Below are 19,413 nucleotides of genomic sequence, written 5' to 3'. Positions count from 1 at the left end.
TAAGCTTAGAAAAAAAGATGCAAGACTTCAAACTTTCCAGTACTCCTGTGTACTGATAATCCGGGTTCCACCCAGTCCCAGGAGGTTTGTCTGTTTTATCCTTCTTCACTAAAATGTCTTAAAATTGCTTGGTTATTGACCAGTAATGCTAGGAGATTGTATATATACAATAGGAATTGTGTTATTTACAACTTTTTTCAGATTATATTAAACCTGGAAAATATTGGAGAAGATCAATTAAGTTTTCAGGAGCACATTACTGTGATAAATGCTGAACTATGTAAAAGACAACCTGACTACACCAACATATCAAAAATCGAATGAGATGCACTATTTTTAAAAGAGTTGATTTAATGACAAAATCAACATGAGAGGTCATGGACATGTTCCCATTTCTTCGGGTTCCACAAATTGTGAGTATTTGTTTTTAGTGTTGTTTCCTTTCAGTTTAGTATTTCCACTGCATTTAAAAAAAAATTTTTTTTTGTTTGAATAAAAAGTTAAAATTGTTCTAATTAATTTTTCTTTCTTTTTTTGGTAGCTGCTGCATGAAGTGAAGATGCGGTTTGGGAAGGACCTTCATCTTAATCTAGAGACTGCTCTTCAAGTTAAATTAAATTAAATGAAATTTATGCATTTAGCAGACGCGACTTACAGTGCATTCAGGCTATCAATTTTTTACCTATCAAGTGTTCCTGGGGAATCGAACCCCCAACCCCACAATGCTCTACCAATTGAGCTACAGGAACACTACTGTCTACTTTATCAAATCGACACAAACGCAAAAAGTGTTCTATTTTTCCTTAACACAACCATTAGTTGCTTGGTTTGTTGAATGGTTACTCTAATAAATCTATTTATACCATGGTTTGTCTGAATATTTGATTCTGATTGGCTAAAAGGGGTGCATTAAAATAATTTGATTCACAGGTAGATCCAGTCAGTGTAATTACAAAGAAAGTTAAATGTGCTGCTGCAATGACATACATGCAAACAAAACACTTGCACACGAGATCGGAGATTAAAATAATGTGAACTGTGACATTTTACATTTATTTTTTTAAATACATTTTTTAAAACCTGTCGCATAGCTTCACTGCCACTCATAAATCCTCTCCTGTGTTCTCATGGAGTAGTCAAGTGTCCATTGTGAGAATACTTAAGAATCTCAGAAGAAGTACTTTGATTTTGGATGCTGCTTGGCTCACATACTAATTAATGATTAATGTTTGAAAGTGAAGTGTAAAATAAATCATATAAATATTTTATTTGACTAAGTAATTACAGTAATATTTCAGTCTTTATATATTAATAATTGAATTAAAAAATAAGCAAAATAATAATGTTATTATTTAGATGTTGTTATTTGTTCAAATTTACATGGTTTCCAAAAACACTGTGAATGGAAACCTAGACAACCATCACATCTAAGATATAATGTGTACCAATAACCTGTTTTGTTTTGTTGTTTTTGTGTAAACAGATGCAGCACTGCTAATCTTACCATCTTTATTCACAGAAAACATCAAGTTCATCTTCTGTCTGGACAATGTAAGTTTTGATATGTCATCTCTTTGTGTTCGCTAACTGACTCAATGATTCGCGGACCCGCTTTGAACTCCCGAAATGACTCAAATGATTCGCGAACCCACTACGAACTCCCGAACGTATTCAAATGATTCGCTATCCCCAAACTGACTCAAATGATTCGCGAACCCACTACGAACTCCCGAACGTATTCAAATGATTCGCAATCCCCAAACTGACTCAAATGATTCGCGAATCGGCTGTGATCTCCCGAAATGACTCAAATGAGTCGCGATCCCCGAACTGACTCAAGTGATTCGCGAAACCCGCTCCGAACTGCCGAACTGATTCAAATGAGTCGCGAACCCGCTTTGAACTCCCGAACTAATTCAAATGATTCGCGAACGCGCTACGAACCCCGGAACTGATTCAAATGATAATGTTATTATTTAGATGTTGTTATTTGTTCAAATTTACATGGTTTCCAAAAACACTGTGAATGGAAACCTAGACAACCATCACATCTAAGATATAATGTGTACCAATAACCTGTTTTGTTTTGTTGTTTTTGTGTAAACAGATGCAGCACTGCTAATCTTACCATCTTTATTCACAGAAAACATCAAGTTCATCTTCTGTCTGGACAATGTAAGTTTTGATATGTCATCTCTTTGTGTCCGCTAACTGACTCAATGATTCGCGGACCCGCTTTGAACTCCCGAAATGACTCAAATGATTCGCGAACCCACTACGAACTCCCGAACGTATTCAAATGATTCGCGATCCCCAAACTGACTCAAATGATTCGCGAACCCACTACGAACTCCCGAACGTATTCAAATGATTCGCAATCCCCAAACTGACTCAAATGATTCGCGAATCGGCTGTGATCTCCCGAAATGACTCAAATGAGTCGCGATCCCCGAACTGACTCAAGTGATTCGCGAAACCCGCTCCGAACTGCCGAACTGATTCAAATGAGTCGCGAACCCACTTTGAACTCCCGAACTAATTCAAATGATTCGCGAACGCACTACGAACCCCGGAACTGATTCAAATGATAATGTTATTATTTAGATGTTGTTATTTGTTCAAATTTACATGGTTTCCAAAAACACTGTGAATGGAAACCTAGACAACCATCACATCTAAGATATAATGTGTACCAATAACCTGTTTTGTTTTGTTGTTTTTGTGTAAACAGATGCAGCACTGCTAATCTTACCATCTTTATTCACAGAAAACATCAAGTTCATCTTCTGTCTGGACAATGTAAGTTTTGATATGTCATGTCTTTGTGTTCGCTAACTGACTCAATGATTCGCGGACCCGCTTTGAACTCCCGAAATGACTCAAATGATTCGCGAACCCACTACGAACTCCCGAACGTATTCAAATGATTCACGATCCCCAAACTGACTCAAATGATTCGCGAACCCACTACGAACTCCCGAACGTATTCAAATGATTCGCGATCCCCAAACTGACTCAAATGATTCGCGAATCGGCTGTGATCTCCCGAAATGACTCAAATGAGTCGCGATCCCCGAACTGACTCAAGTGATTCGCGAAACCCACTCCGAACTGCCGAACTGATTCAAATGAGTCGCGAACCCGCTTTGAACTCCCGAACTAATTCAAATGATTCGCGAACGCGCTACGAACCCCGGAACTGATTCAAATGATAATGTTATTATTTAGATGTTGTTATTTGTTCAAATTGAAAGGGTTTCCAAAAACACTGTGAATGTAAACCGAGACAAACGTCCCGCTCGCTCCGTACTCCCGAACTGACTCAAACGTTTCTGGAAAAATTGAACGCCTGTCACTTCCATTATGAGCGCCCATTCGGTGCGCCTACATTTGAAATAACGAACTTGAGAGCGCAAAAGACATGATATGTGAACAGCCGCTTACTTATAGCCTTGTTTGCTGCTCTTTAATTTAATTCTTTGTCATTTATGTGAAATTATGTACCACAACTTAACAGTTTTGCTTTATGGATTATATTTTTTTATCTGTTGAACACCAGACATAAACAAAAAGAAGTTTTAAACTCATTATTTTCATTAATTTAAAAAAAGTAAACAATTTGTCTGCATTTGCGCTAGCATATTCACGCAGCGCTGTCTCGGGAGTGCAGTGCACGTTTTTGAATTCCAATGGTCGAGAAGAGATTGAGCCCCGTCTGCTGATTTAAATTGATGGTCTGACAGAAATATTGTTGTGGTAAGTCAGAGAAATACATTCTTTTTGAAGTAATTTACTTTTTATAAGCTTTAAACCCATTAGTAATTAAGTTGTCAATGTTTCTACAGCGGATTTACACTAAAACATGAAAGAGCCTGAACCGCGACAGTGTCACAAGTTGCCTTACATCCATAAGTTTTGTTGTGCTTGTTGCAAACTGTTAAATTAAGAGTTTTCCGATCCTAAGCTTAGAAAAAAAGATGCAAGACTTCAAACTTTCCAGTACTCCTGTGTACTGATAATCCGGGTTCCACCCAGTCCCAGGAGTTTTGTCTGTTTTATCCTTCTTCACTAAAATGTCTTAAAATTGCTTGGTTATTGACCAGTAATGCTAGGAGATTGTATATATACAATAGGAATTTTGTTATTTACTACTTTTTCAGATTATATTAAACCTGGAAAATATTGGAGAAGATCAATTAAGTTTTCAGGAGCACATTACTGTGATAAATGCTGAACTATGTAAAAGACAACCTGCTACACCAACATATCAAAAATCTAATGAGATGCGCTCTTTTTAAAAGGGTTGATTTAATGACAAAATCAACATGAGAGGTCATGGACATGTTCCCATTTCTTCGGGTTCCACAAATTGTGAGTATTTGTTTTTAGTGTTGTTTCCTTTGAATTTAGTATTTCCACTGCATTTTAATTATTTTTTTTTTTTGTTTGAATAAAAAGTTAAAATTGTTTTAATGAATTTTTCTTTCTTTTTTTGGTAGCTGCTGCATGAAGTGAAGATGCGGTTTGGGAAGGACCTTCATCTTAATCTAGAGACTGCTCTTCAAGTTAAATTAAATTAAATTAAATTTATGCATTTAGCAGACGCGACTTACAGTGCAATCAGGCTATCAATTTTTTACCTATCAAGTGTTCCTGGGGAATCGAACCCCCAACCCCACAATGCTCTACCAATTGAGCTACAGGAACACTACTGTCTACTTTAGCAAATCGACACAAACGCAAAAAGTGTTCTATTTTTCCTTAACACAACCATTAGTTGCTTGGTTTGTTGAATGGTTACTCTAATAAATCTATTTATACCATGGTTTGTCTGAATATTTGATTCTGATTGGCTAAAAGGGGTGCATTAAAATAATTTGATTCACAGGTAGATTCAGTCAGTGTAATTACAATTAAAGTTAAATGTGCTGCTGCAATGACATACATGCAAACAAAACACTTGCACACGAGATCGGAGATTAAAATAATGTGAACTGTGACATTTTGCATTTATTTTTTTAAATAAATTTTTTACAACCTCAGTCGCATTGCTTCACTGGCACTCATAAATCCCCTCCTGTGTTCTCATGGAGTAGTAAAGTGTCTATGAGCATACTTTAGAATCTCAGCAGAAGTACTTTGATTTGGGATGCTGCTTGCCTCATATACTAATTAATGATTAATGTTTGAAAGTGAAGTGTAAAATAAATTATATAAATATTTTATTTGACTAAGTAATTACAGTAATATTTCAGTCTTTATATATTAATAATTGAATTAAAAAATAAGCAAAATAATAATATTATTTAGATGTTGTTATTTGTTCAAATTTACATGGTTTCCAAAAACATTGTGAATGGAAACCTACTGTAGACAACCATCACATCTAAGATATAATGTGTACCAATAACCTGTTTTGTTGTTTTTGTGTAAACATATGCAGCACTGCTAATCTTACCATCTTTATTCACAGAAAACATCAAGTTTCTCTTCTATCTGGACAATGTAAGTTTTGATATGTCATGTCTTTGTGTTCGCTAACTGACTCAATGATTCGCGGACCCGCTTTGAACTCCCGAAATGACTCAAATGATTTGCGAACCCACTACGAACTCCCGAACGTATTCAAATGATTCACGATCGCCAAACTGACTCAAATGATTCGCGAATCCGCTGTGAACTCCCGAAATTAATCAAATGATTCGCGAAACCACTACGAACTCCCGAACGTATTCAAATGATTCGCGATCCCCAAACTGACTCAAATGATTCGCGAATCTGCTGTGAACTCCCGAAATGACTCAAATGATTCGCGAACCCACTACGAACTCCCGAACGGATTCAGATGATTTGCGATCCCCAAACTGACTCAAATGATTCGCGAATCTGCTGTGAACTCCCGAAATGACTCAAATGATTCGCGAACCCACTACGAACTCCCGAACGGATTCAGATGATTTGCGATCCCCAAACTGAGTCAAATGATTCGCGAACCCGCTTTGAACTCCCGAAAAGATTCAAATGATTCGCGATCCCCGAACTGACTCAAATGATTCGCGAAACCCGCTTCGAACTGCCCGAACTGATTCAAATGAGTCGCGAACCCACTTTGAACTCCCGAACTGATTCAAATGATTCGCGAACACGCTACGAACCCCGGAACAGATTCAAATGATAATGTTATTATTTAGATGTTGTTATTTGTTCAAATTTAAAGGGTTTCCAAAAACACTGTGAATGTAAACCGAGACAACCGTCCCGCTCGCTCCGTACTCCCGAACTGACTCAAACGTTTCTGGAAAAATGAGCGCCCGTCGCTTCCGTTATGAGCGCACATACCGTGCGCCTACATTTGAAATAACGAACTTGAGAGCGCAAAAGACATGATATGTGAACAGCCGCTTACTTATAGCCTTGTTTGCTGCTCTTTAATTTAATTCTTTGTCATTTATGTGTGAAATTATGTACCACAACTTAACAGTTTTGCTTTATGGATTATATTTTTTATCTGTTGAACACCAAACATAAACAAAAAGAAGTTTTAAACTCATTATTTTCATAAATTTTAAAAAAGTAAACAATTTGTTTGCATTTGCGCTAGCATATTCACGCAGCGCTGTCTCGCGAGTGCAGTGCACGTTTTTGAATTCCAACGGCCGAGAAGAGATTGATCCCCGTCTACTGATTTAAATTGATGGTCTGACAGAAATATTGTTGTGGTAAGTCAGAGAAATACATTCTTTTTAAAGTAATTTACTTTTTATAAGCTTTAAACCCATTAATAATTAAGTTGTCAATGTTTCTACAGCGGATTTACACTAAAACACGAAAGAGCCTGAACCGCGACAGTGTCTCAGGTTGCCTTAAATCCATACGTTTTGTTTTGCTTGTTGCAAACTGTTAAATTAAGAGTTTTCCGATCCTAAGCTTAGAAAAAAAGATGCAAGACTTCAAACTTTCCAGTACTCCTGTGTACTGATAATCCGGGTTCCACCCAGTCCCAGGAGGTTTGTCTGTTTTATCCTTCTTCACTAAAATGTCTTAAAATTGCTTGGTTATTGACCAGTAATGCTAGGAGATTGTATATATACAATAGGAATTGTGTTATTTACTACTTTTTTCAGATTATATTAAACCTGGAAAATATTGGAGAAGATAAATTAAGTTTTCAGGAGCACATTACTGTGATAAATGCTGGACTATGTAAAAGACAACCTGACTACACCAACATATCAAAAATCGAATGAGATGCGCTCTTTTTAAAAGAGTTGATTTAATGACAAAATCAACATGAGAGGTCATGGACATGTTCCCATTTCCTCGGTTTCCACAAATTGTGAGTATTTGTTTTTAGTGTTGTTTCCTTTCAGTTTAGTATTTCCACTGCATTTTCATTTTTTTTTTTTTTTTTTGAATAAAAAGTTAGAATTGTTTAATTAATTTTTCTTTCTTTTTTTGGTAGCTGCTGCATGAAGTGAAGATGCGGTTTGGGAAGGACCTTCATCTTATTCTAGAGACTGCTCTTCAAGTTAAATTAAATGAAATGAAATTAAATGTATGCATTTAGCAGACGCAACTTACAGTGCATTCAGGCTATCAATTTTTTACCTATCAAGTGTTCCTGGGGAATCGAACCCCCAACCCCACAATGCTCTACCAATTGAGCTACAGGAACACTACTGTCTACTTTAGCAAATTGACACAAACACAAAAAGTGTTCTTTTTTTCCTTAACACAGCCATTAGTTGCTTGGTTTGTTGAATGGTTACTCTAATAAATCTATTTATGCCATGGTTTGTCTGAATATTTGATTCTGATTGACTAATAGGTGTGCATTAAAATAATTTGATTCACAGGTAGATCCAGTCAGTGTGATTACTATTAAAGTTAAATGTGCTGCTGCAATGATATACATGCAAACAAAACACTTGCAAACGAGATCGGAGATAACCCTGAATCAACAAACAGAACTAACAATTATTGCTAAATGTGTGACTGCATCATATAATTACTTAATTAATAATATTGATAGTTCATCGTCTAGCTGACTACGTCTTGTATTATTATTTTTATTTTTTCTAAAATCCTGTCAAATGTGCACAAACTACTAGCTACTACTAAATATTGTAGAAACATAATTTTCTGTAAAGTTGATTTGTAACGATTTGTTTTGTAAAAAGCGCTATACAAATAAACTTGAATTGAATTAAAATAATGTGAACTGTGACATTGCATTTATTTTTTTTAAATAATTTTTTAAAACCTCAGTCGCATTGCTTCACTGCCACTCATAAATCCTCTCCTGTGTTCTCATGGAGTAGTAAAGTGTCCATGAGCATACTTCAGAATCTCAGCAGAAGTACTTTGATTTTGGATGCTGCTCGGCTCACATACTAATTAATGATTAATGTTTGAAAGTGAAGTGTAAAATAAATTATATAAATATTTTATTTGACTAAGTAATTACAGTAATATTTCATTCTTTATATATTAATAATTGAATTTAAAAAAAATAAGCAAAATAATAATGTTATTATTTAGATGTTGTTATTTGTTCAAATTTACATGGTTTCCAAAAACACTGTGAATAAGAAAACCTACTGTAGACAACCATCACATCTAAGATATAATGTGTACCAATAACCGGTTTTGTTTTGTTGTTTTTGTGTAAACAGATGCAGCACTGCTAATCTTACCATCTTTATTCACAGAAAACATCAAGTTTCTCTTCTGTCTGGACAATGAAAGTTTTGATGTGTCATGTCTTTGTGTTCGCTAACTGACTCAATGATTCGCGGACCCGCTTTGAACTCCCGAACGTATTCAAATGATTCGCGATCCCCAAACTGACTCAAATGATTCGCGAATCTGCTGTGAACTCCCGAAATAACTCAAATGATTCGCGAACCCACTACGAACTTCCGAAAGGATTCAAATGATTCGCGATCCCCAAACTGACTCAAATGATTCGCGAACCCGCTTTGAACTCCCGAAATGATTCAAATGAGTCGCGATCCCCGAACTGACTCAAATGATTCGCGAAACCCGCTCCGAACTGCCGAACTGATTCAAATGAGTCGCGAACCCGCTTTGAACGTCCAAACTGATTCAAATGATTCGCGAACGCGCTACGAACCCCGGAACTGATTCAAATGATAATGTTATTATTTAGATGTTGTTATTTGTTCAAATTTAAAGGGTTTCCAAAAGCACTGTGAATGTAAACCGAGACAACCGTCCCGCTCGCTCCGTACTCCCGAACTGACTCAAACATTTCTGGAAAAATGAGCGCCCGTCGCTTCCGTTATGAGAGCCCATATGGTGCGCCTACATTTGAAATAACGAACTTGAGAGTGCAAAAGACGTGATATTTTGAAAAGCCCCTTACTTATAGCCTTGTTTGCTGCTCTTTAATTTAATTCTTTGTCATTTATGTGAAATTATGTACCACAACTTAACAGTTTTGCTTTATGGATTATATTTTTTTTATCTGTTGAACACCAAATATAAACAAAAAGAAGTTTTAAACTCATTATTTTCATTAATTTTAAAAAAGTAAACAATTTGTTTGCATTTGCGCTAGCATATTCACGCAGCGCTGTCTCGCGAGTGCAGTGCATGTTTTTGAATTCCAACGGTCGAGAAGAGATTGATCCCAGTCTGCTGATTTAAATTGATGGTCTGACAGAAATATTGTTGTGGTAAGTCAGAGAAATACATTCTTTTTAAAGTAATTTACTTTTCATAAGCTTTAAACCCATTAGTAATTAAGTTGTCAATGTTTCTATAGCGGATTTACACTAAAACACGAAAGAGCCTGAACCGCGATATCCGCATGTTTGTAAATAGCACATTCTGTGTCTTTTATAAGTGGCGAAGAGAAACCGAAGAGGCTGAGCTCCAGTAACAAATGTAAGAAATGTTCGATCTCAAGACGCTTTCACAGTGGAACTGTGTTTTATTAGCATGAGCATGTTCTTGTGTTAAAAGAGGCAAACAGCTTAATAAAGACTTGATAAGAAAAGACAGTGAATTTCAATTCATCTGTGCAGCATTTTTCAAATTAAAAATAAAATGCTTAGATTACAAAGCAGATTCAACATTTTTCACACAAGATTCAAATACAGTAAAAATTAAGTATGCATTGTTTTTACTAAAGAAAAAAATATTATTCCATAATTTAGTTAAATATCATATATAATAATTGTATTATTTAAAATTATTGCATTTCATATTATTTTTAAGTTTTGATACAGTCATCAAAACACAAAGAAGAGTTACTACCTTTACTCCAGTTAAACTATGATAACCATTCAAAATGTGCATTGAAAGGTAAATTTGCATAAAGGTTATCTTACTTTGGTTTACTATTTGGATTTACTCCAAACACCGTAGTTAAAACTATTGTACTATGGTAAGCTTCTATAGACTAGAACTGGACAATAGTAGAACAGCTGAACTGGGTTTACTATGTTTTTGGCCCAGCTACTTAATTTAAACAATCATTACCCTACAAAACTATGGCAAACTTAAAAAAAGATTCTAACTGGGTTTAATATGGTTTTACTCCAAATACAATTATAGTTGTATGCAGCTAAGGTAAACATTCATAAATTACCATTTGTGATGGTTTTACTCCAAATTTAAACTATAACCATTTAAAATGTATGGTAAAATTTGCATAAATGTTATTTTACTGTAGTTTACTATGCTTTATTTCTCCATATACTACAGTTAATCTATGGTTAAAACTATGCAAAATTGTCAAAAACGATTTTCTGTTTTTAGCTGTTCCTTGTCTATTGTCTTTTTATTTCTTTTTGGGTTATCAAGGGACTAATGGAGAGCAAGGCACACAAAAAGGTTTTTTTTTTCGTGATAAAGGCCAATGATTTTACCTAAAGTTATAATGATCTTACTACAAAAACCAGAATCAAACAATAGTTCCTACACAAGAAGTCAAAGATCTTAGAATGAGCTCAAACATTTCTCATAAAATTTTCTCAAAACTAAACGTTTCCAGCTGATTGTCAACAACTGAGAGAAACAAAAGCAGTAGAATCTGCTGAAGACCCCAGACCATAAAGTCACTGTGGGTAGTTTGTGTGTTCATGTTATCAGAAATAAATGAATCTGCTCTTACAGGTGGGAATTGGTGCATCCCAACATGCCGTTTGTTTAATGGCTTCCTTTGCTGAGCTAATCAAATGTACGCCTGCCGGATTTGCTGAAACCACTGCATCTTATTTCCAGAGCTTAAGTGGGTAGACTCACACAATCTGTTGGTGTGGCGACAAGGACGGTCGAGGGCTTCGACTGAGTAGAAATTCAGCGTTTTCAGCAAATACGAGCTGGTGTTCGTGCTCTGGATGTGCGAGGGGCGAACGCTGCCCTTTTGAACTGCTCTCAGATCAGTTTACTCATGCTAAATGGCTCCAAATGTACAATAAAGACACCTCTTTCAATGCATAGGAGAACAACTGCTTGTCTAGCCAAAACAAAAATGACAAACTTTACGACTTGTTTTGGACAAAACATTCTGCTTTTATGCCAGGGATTTGTTAAACTCAAACTTAACTCGACTCACTGTAGCTGTAAATTAAAAACAAAGTTAAAACTTTACAATACAGTTGTTTACAATGAACAGCACTTTTACAGCATTTATGAATCTTGGTTAATATGCATTATCACAGAGTATACATGTTGAAATTGTTTAGTTCTTTATGAACTAACATTGAAAATAATGAAACAAAATGTAAATTTTTTGCTCATTTTTAGTTACTAAAATCCAATTCTTATTGTATGCAATAGAGTCATGTTACATACTTAAAATGGACAAATTAAGCAAACAATTTAAAATTATGCCACTTAATTCACATGGCGTTTGGTTGTCAACCTATTTGCAATATTCTTTTTCTATCAGGATCTGTATAAAAAAAATTAAGTACCTATCTAAATATGTAAAATTGTATTAAAAAAAGGTTGTTATAGCCACAAATATTAATCTATATTTTAGTAGTGGGTTAATATTATACCATACATATATACAGTATTGTTCAAAATAATAGCAGTACAATGTGACTAACCAGAATAATCAAGGTTTTTCGTATATTTTTTTATTGCTACGTGGCAAACAAGTTACCAGTAGGTTCAGTAGATTCTCAGAAAACAAATGAGACCCAGCATTCATGATATGCACGCTCTTAAGGCTGTGCAATTGGGCAATTAGTTGAATTAGTTGAAAGGGGTGTGTTCAAAAAAATAGCAGTGTGGCATTCAATCACTGAGGTCATCAATTTTGTGAAGAAACAGGTGTGAATCAGGTGGCCCCTATTTAAGGATGAAGCCAACACTTGTTGAACATGCATTTGAAAGCTGAGGAAAATGGGTCGTTCAAGACATTGTTCAGAAGAACAGCGTACTTTGATTAAAAAGTTGATTAGAGAGGGGAAAACCTATAAAGAGGTGCAAAAAATGATAGGCTGTTCAGCTAAAATGATCTCCAATGCCTTAAAATGGAGAGCAAAACCAGAGAGACGTGGAAGAAAACGGAAGACAACCATCAAAATGGATAGAAGAATAACCAGAATGGCAAAGGCTCAGCCAATGATCACCTCCAGGATGATCACAGACAGTCTGGAGTTACCTGTAAGTACTGTGACAGTTAGAAGACGTCTGTGTGAAGCTAATCTATTTTCAAGAATCCCCCGCAAAGTCCCTCTGTTAAAAAAAAGGCATGTGCAGAAGAGGTTACAATTTGCCAAAGAACACATCAACTGGCCTAAAGAGAAATGGAGAAACATTTTGTGGACTGATGAGAGTAAAATTGTTCTTTTTGGGTCCAAGGGCCACAGGCAGTTTGTGAGACGACCCCCAAACTCTGAATTCAAGCCACAGTACACAGTGAAGACAGTGAAGCATGGAGGTGCAAGCATCATGATATGGGCATGTTTCTCCTACAATGGTGTTGGGCCTATTTATCGCATACCAGGGATCATGGATCAGTTTGCATATGTTAAAATACTTGAAGAGGTCATGTTGCCCTATGCTGAAGAGGACATGCCCTTGAAATGGTTGTTTCAACAAGACAATGACCCAAAACACACTAGTAAACGGGCAAAGTCTTGGTTCCAAACCAACAAAATTAATGTTATGGAGTGGCCAGCCCAATCTCCAGACCTTAATCCAATTGAGAACTTGTGGGGTGATATCAAAAATGCTGTTTCTGAAGCAAAACCAAGAAATGTGAATGAATTGTGGAATGTTGTTAAAGAATCATGGAGTGGAATAACAGCTGAGAGGTGCCACAAGTTGGTTGACTCCATGCCACACAGATGTCAAGCAGTTTTAAAAAACTGTGGTCATACAACTAAATATTAGTTTAGTGATTCACAGGATTGCTAAATCCCAGAAAAAAAAACTGTTTGTACAAAATAGTTTTGAGTTTGTACAGTCAAAGGTAGACACTGCTATTTTTTTGAACAAACCCCTTTCAACTAATTGCCCAATTGCACAGCCTTAAGAGCGTGCATATCATGAATGCTGGGTCTTGTTTGTTTTCTGACAATCTACTGAACCTACTAATAACTTGTTTGCCACGTAGCAATAAAAAATATACTAAAAACCTTGATTATTCTGGTTAGTCACATTGTACTGCTATTATTTTGAACAATACTGTATACTATAAAATGTATCAAATGTGATAAAGAAAGAGATGTTTAATCTGACCACCAGTATAGTTTTAAACTATTCACATGCTATTTAAGCAAAGTCTATATCCAATTTCAAAGTTCAGGTCTGAATGGAAATGCTGCCACGTCAGAAGGAAAGAGAGCGGACGTGTTTTTATTTACACATTTCTAGACCGCCTTTCCAAAGACACGAGTGATTCTCCATTCACAACCTTTCAGTCAAAGCATGAAACGCTAAATACATGTAGTAGAGGAGGACTTGTGTTTCCCACATTTTAAGGGCAACGGTGTCTCTCAACATGCAAAAGCAACAGATGTTCTCACACTTCTGCGAACGCTAGCAGGATGTTTCATAGGGGACGCAGCTGAGAGCGCTAATTAGCCAAACCGTCCAGACCAGATACAGTTATAACAAGAAATGTGTGAATGTGGACAGATGTAAACTGTAAAACATCCGCTAGCTGTTCAGAAAAAAAAAAAACTGATCGGAGAAGCAATGACTGGTTATGCTGGATAAATAAATAGATAGCTAGCCAGACAGACAGATGATTTCTAGAGAGACAGACAAACATATAATAAGACAGACAGAAGGATAAAAGGATGTCTAGTAGAAAGATGTCTGGAAATATTATTAGATAAATATATGACAGACGGACAGACAGACAGATGGACAGACAGATAGATAGATGGACAGACAGATATATAGATATATAGATAGATAGATAGATAGATAGATAGATAGATAGATAGATAGATAGATAGATAGATGTCTAGTAGAAAGTATGGCATCTTGAAAGATTACTAGATAAACAATCTAACAGACAGCTAGACAGATAGATGTTTGTGGTCAGACAGACACAGATAAATGAATGTCTAGACAGATAGACAAATGCATAATCAGACAGACAGGCGTATTTAAACATACTAATGCAACTCTATTTTACTCACTTTTCTTTTTTTTTTCCTTTGTAATTATTTTTTCCCCCCACACACACTTCACTCAGATGGAAGAGCTCCCACACACACACACGCACACGCACACACACACACACACACACAGGTTTACAGCCGCCGTCTCCACCATGACCGATGATGATGATGTGAACAATATTTCAGGTCTGTGAGTAGCCAGGCCGAGCACAGATGAAGGCAGACTGAGACTGAGACTACAGCAAGTGAAGCTGGATCAGGACTGACCCCTACAGGTCATGTGGGAATTACACCCACCCAACTAACTCCAGCACAGACTTCTTGGGTTGTTTGACAGGCAAACAATTCTGTGTGGACTAGATAGTTAGCTGTTGGGCTAAATAGTGGTTTTAAATATGATCACTGTGATTTTAAACAACAAAACACAAGGTAGCGTAATGGGTTAAGTGGCTAATGCAAGGTCTGTTTTGAAGGACTGATGCTAGTTTCACAGCCATGGATTTTAAAAGAAAAGTTATTCCAAAAAATTCACCTTCATGTCTTTTCACACCTGTATGACTTACTTTTTCCATAAAACACAAAATATTAAAACATTCTTAAATCAAGATTCATTTACTAGAGAAGTAAAATAACTTAAATATTAAATATATTTAATATTTATTTTCTGAAGAAAAAGAAATGAAGCAATTTTATACTTAAAACAAGAAAAAATTACCTGTCAAATTAAAAAAAAAAAAAAATTTATTCAACCACGTAACAAGATACAAGTCGTTTACTTGTTTTAAGTAGGAGTACACTTAATATTACATTTTTCTGGGGAAAAAGACTTTATAGTTTACATATCTTATAGCCTTTATATATTATTTAGCTTTTCCAAGTAAATGTATCTTGCAGATATTTGTATAGTAAAACAAAAATACTGAGCGGGGGAAATCAACAATTTTATGCATTTATTTATTGTTCTTTTTGTAGATTGACCATATAAACTCATATAAAATTGTATTTGCACGATTCTAAGACTTTAATATTGGTTTAACGAAAGACATGTTTGATGCTTTCATTTTACTTTTTATTAAAAAGTAAAATTTATATCTATTCTTCAGACAAATCTGTCGTATGGCTTCAAAAGATGTGGAATATAATGGGAGTCATATAAATAAACTACTATAATGACACTTTTATTGTGCTTTTAAATTCTTTTTGGAGTTAAATTGTCATGATCTTAAGATATTAATATAGGTTTAAATGACATGAGGGAGAGTGAATAATGACACAATATTTCAAAAAAATTTTAATAGCATATCAAACCGTTTTGCTCACAAACAATCAACACTATCAACCATAAAGCGGCGTGTTTAGCATGTCAAAATATGTTATTGATTCTGAGCATATAAAACCACAGCACACTGACAGAGGACTTTAACAACTAATTGATTAAGAAATGAATTAGCACTATATATAGATATGCAAATCAAGGGTGGAGATGTCTAATTGTGCATGCGTGTGCTAACGTGCTGTGCAGCTTAAACAGGACACACAGAGTGACAATAATCTCTGGATCAATATACAAAGCTAGAAACGCAAAGTAAGATTACTCTGAAACGAGCTACGGTTATTTAACATGCTATAATTGAATCATTATCTACAAATTAGACGTTCTGAAGAGGCTAATTTGAGATATGAACCCATAGCAAGAAAATACATTCTACTTCCAAATAGAGATGTGTCATTACTAATTAGAATCGGTGTTATTAATGTTAACTAAAACTACAAGTAAAACTTAGCTGAAACTTGAAAACTTGTTGCCTTGCCTTTGTTAAGAAAATGTTGCCTTTTATTTAATAGCACACAAAGTTACTACAATTTTAACTGAGAAAAAAACAATCATAATCTAACTCAAAATATTCATAAAATAAATAATTAACAGAAATGCATATAAATAATACTACAGTTACAGGCATTAGCACTGCACTTGGAGTAGTTACAGATGTATAGTCAGTGTTTTAATCATTGATTAAATTAGAAATGTCATGCCATGGCAACTAACTGAAATAAAGTTCAAGTACTAAAATTACTTAAATTGAAATAAAAAAGCTAAATAGAAATATTTAAAAGAAACTAATAAGAAAAGAAAATTACTAAATTTTAATTCATGTTACAAGTATATAATACTACAGCAACAGTGATTAGCATTGCAATATGAATAAGCAACAAACATATACTATCAGTGTAGTTATTAACTAAAACTACAACTAAAACTTAAAAAAGTTAAAAGTTGAAAGTTAAAACTGAACAAAAATATTAGTTGTAGTCATTTTGCAGACGCTTTTATCCAAAAGCGATTTACAATTGGGGAATACATGAAGTGATTGTTTAGGCAAACAGACACAGGAAGTGCTCATAATACCAAGTTTCAAGCATTGTTCAAATAAGTACCAGCTAGAAAGGGAAGAAAAAAGTAAAGAGAAAGACTTTTTTATTTATTTAGTATTAACCACAAGGAAGCAGGTTGTGTTCAGGACCATGGAGAGCACCATCAGTGCCATCCTGTGACGTTCAGGACCAGGGACAGCTCCTCCAACACAAGTGTGCACAGTTTCTCTTCTGATAGGGAGCCTAAGCTGCAGTCTGTTGGGCACAATTAGCAAACACATAAAGAAGGGAACAAAGAAGTCACCGTAGGAGAGGAGGAAGGGAAGTGAGTGGTCAAATCTCTGAAGGTTCCACAGCCCAAGAATTGGACCAGTCCTAAGCAAACCACGCTCTGGATGACAAAGGCCTATTGACGGACATGAATAGCCTGAACCAACTTGACTAAGTCATAGGTTTCTCTGCCTTCCCTCCAGATGTAAAGTTGATGCAACTAGGAGCAACTTGGAAAAGAAGAAATGCCTGAATTTATGCACCCCAATCTTGTGTCCGAAGGCTACATATGGTGGAGGATGCGAGCATTGGTGGGAGCCTCGCATAATATTTCAGACAGTGCACCAGGCAGAAGAGAAGAAACAAGATTGTGGTGCATTAATTCAGGATGACCCATGAAACAACTCATCAGGCTAGAAATGACAAGGGCCTGGCAGCATGCTCCATCCATTGTTGTGCAATGCAAACCTGCAAGATCGAGCCTTTGCAATGTGGTTTTTGAACATCAGCTGGTCATCTTTACACCAAGATTTCTGACCGAAGTTGATGGGTTAATTGTAGAGGAACCTATCTGGATGGTAAAATCATGCTGTAGAGCTGGAGTGGCATGGAAGACAAGAATCTCAGTCTTCGCCAGGTTGAGCTGTAGGTGATGTTCTTTCGTCCATGCTGAGATGTCTGCCAGGTAGCCTGAAACACTTGCAGCTACCATTGGATCATCTGGTTGAAAAAAAAAGATGGAGCTGTGTGTCATTAGCATAGCAATGGTAGGAGAAGCCATGTGTCAGTATGATGAGACCCAGTGATGTAGTGTATGTGGAGAAGTGTAGGGGTCCTAGAACTGATCCTTGAGGTACTCCAGTGACCAGCTGATGTGCTTTGGGCACCTTCCCTCCCCAAGCCACCCTGAAAGACCTACCAGTGAGACAGAAATCAAATCAGCAAAGTGATTGGACAATGATGAGAGGTTGGACAAGCGTATCTGATGATTGAAAGTGTCAATATTACATGAAAAAAAATAAATAAATAAATAAAAAAATCTTAGAATATTAGACATTTTGCCTTGGCAACTTTCTGAAAGTTTTAGTTGATTAAAATTACTAAGAGTGAAAAAAAAACATGAGATCTAAACATAAATATTTAAAAGAAAATCTAAAATCATAAAAGTGCAAAAAATATATATATTTTTTTTTTGTTAACTGAAACAAAGTAATATAAATATAAATAATATAATATAAATATTACATGAAACTTTTAGATTTTTTTAAATAATTTATTTTTAATAATAAATTACTCCTAATATATGTAAAATAAATAAATGGAAAACATACTAAAAACACAAAATTAAACTTGTTAAAATAAAAAATATTAATAGCTAATTTAAAATATTAATTAAAACTATACTAGCAAATAACAGTGTTTAACTTTGCACTATGATGAGTAGCTAAAAACATATGTCATTCACGTTACAGGTCTAGGTCAATTAAATGCTCTCAAGCACCACTGCAAAACCTTTGGAGCTTCATCTGATGGACAAAATTTGCATTTTACTAGTGGTCCTCTTTACTAAAGTTACATAAAGCCCACTTTTCCAAATACATTTCCAAAGCCAGGCGCTGAAAGCAGAGCTGAAAGTGCATTAACGTTGAGCAGACAGTGTTAGGGTGAACCGAGCCGTACCAATCAAAGATCAGGAACCAGCTTTCAGTCGCTTTCATTGCATTCTGTCAGACAGGTGGAGCAGACCAGCCAGCGGGTGTTTGACATTTCTCTGACATTTCTTTTTCATGCATTTCTGCTTCATTGAAGAGAAGGAAAACTCTGCATTTTTCCTTTTTATAAACACGAATTTGAGAAATCCCTAATGGAAGGCACTGAAAGGAGAACTTTGTTTCGTCCTGGAGGAAAGTGTGAAACTGCAATCTCACGCTGCGCTCATGCTGCTGTCACAATGGACAAGATTATTCCAGTCCGGTCAAATAACACGCTGACTTTAGATTAAAAACCCGCCGCCACTTTGACAGTCGTGATGATGCCGAATGCTGCGAAAGAAACGTGTTTATGTCCTGGACTTTCAGCAGCACTGCTGGATTAATCACATTCAATCTATAACATCATTTACAGCCTCTGAGACTTCAGTCTTCAGAGC

The sequence above is a fragment of the Carassius auratus genome, chromosome 47, assembly GCF_003368295.1.
Source record: "Carassius auratus strain Wakin chromosome 47, ASM336829v1, whole genome shotgun sequence".
In the NCBI taxonomy this organism is placed as follows: Eukaryota; Metazoa; Chordata; class Actinopteri; order Cypriniformes; family Cyprinidae; genus Carassius; species Carassius auratus.
This window is presented reverse-complemented; position numbering follows the sequence as displayed.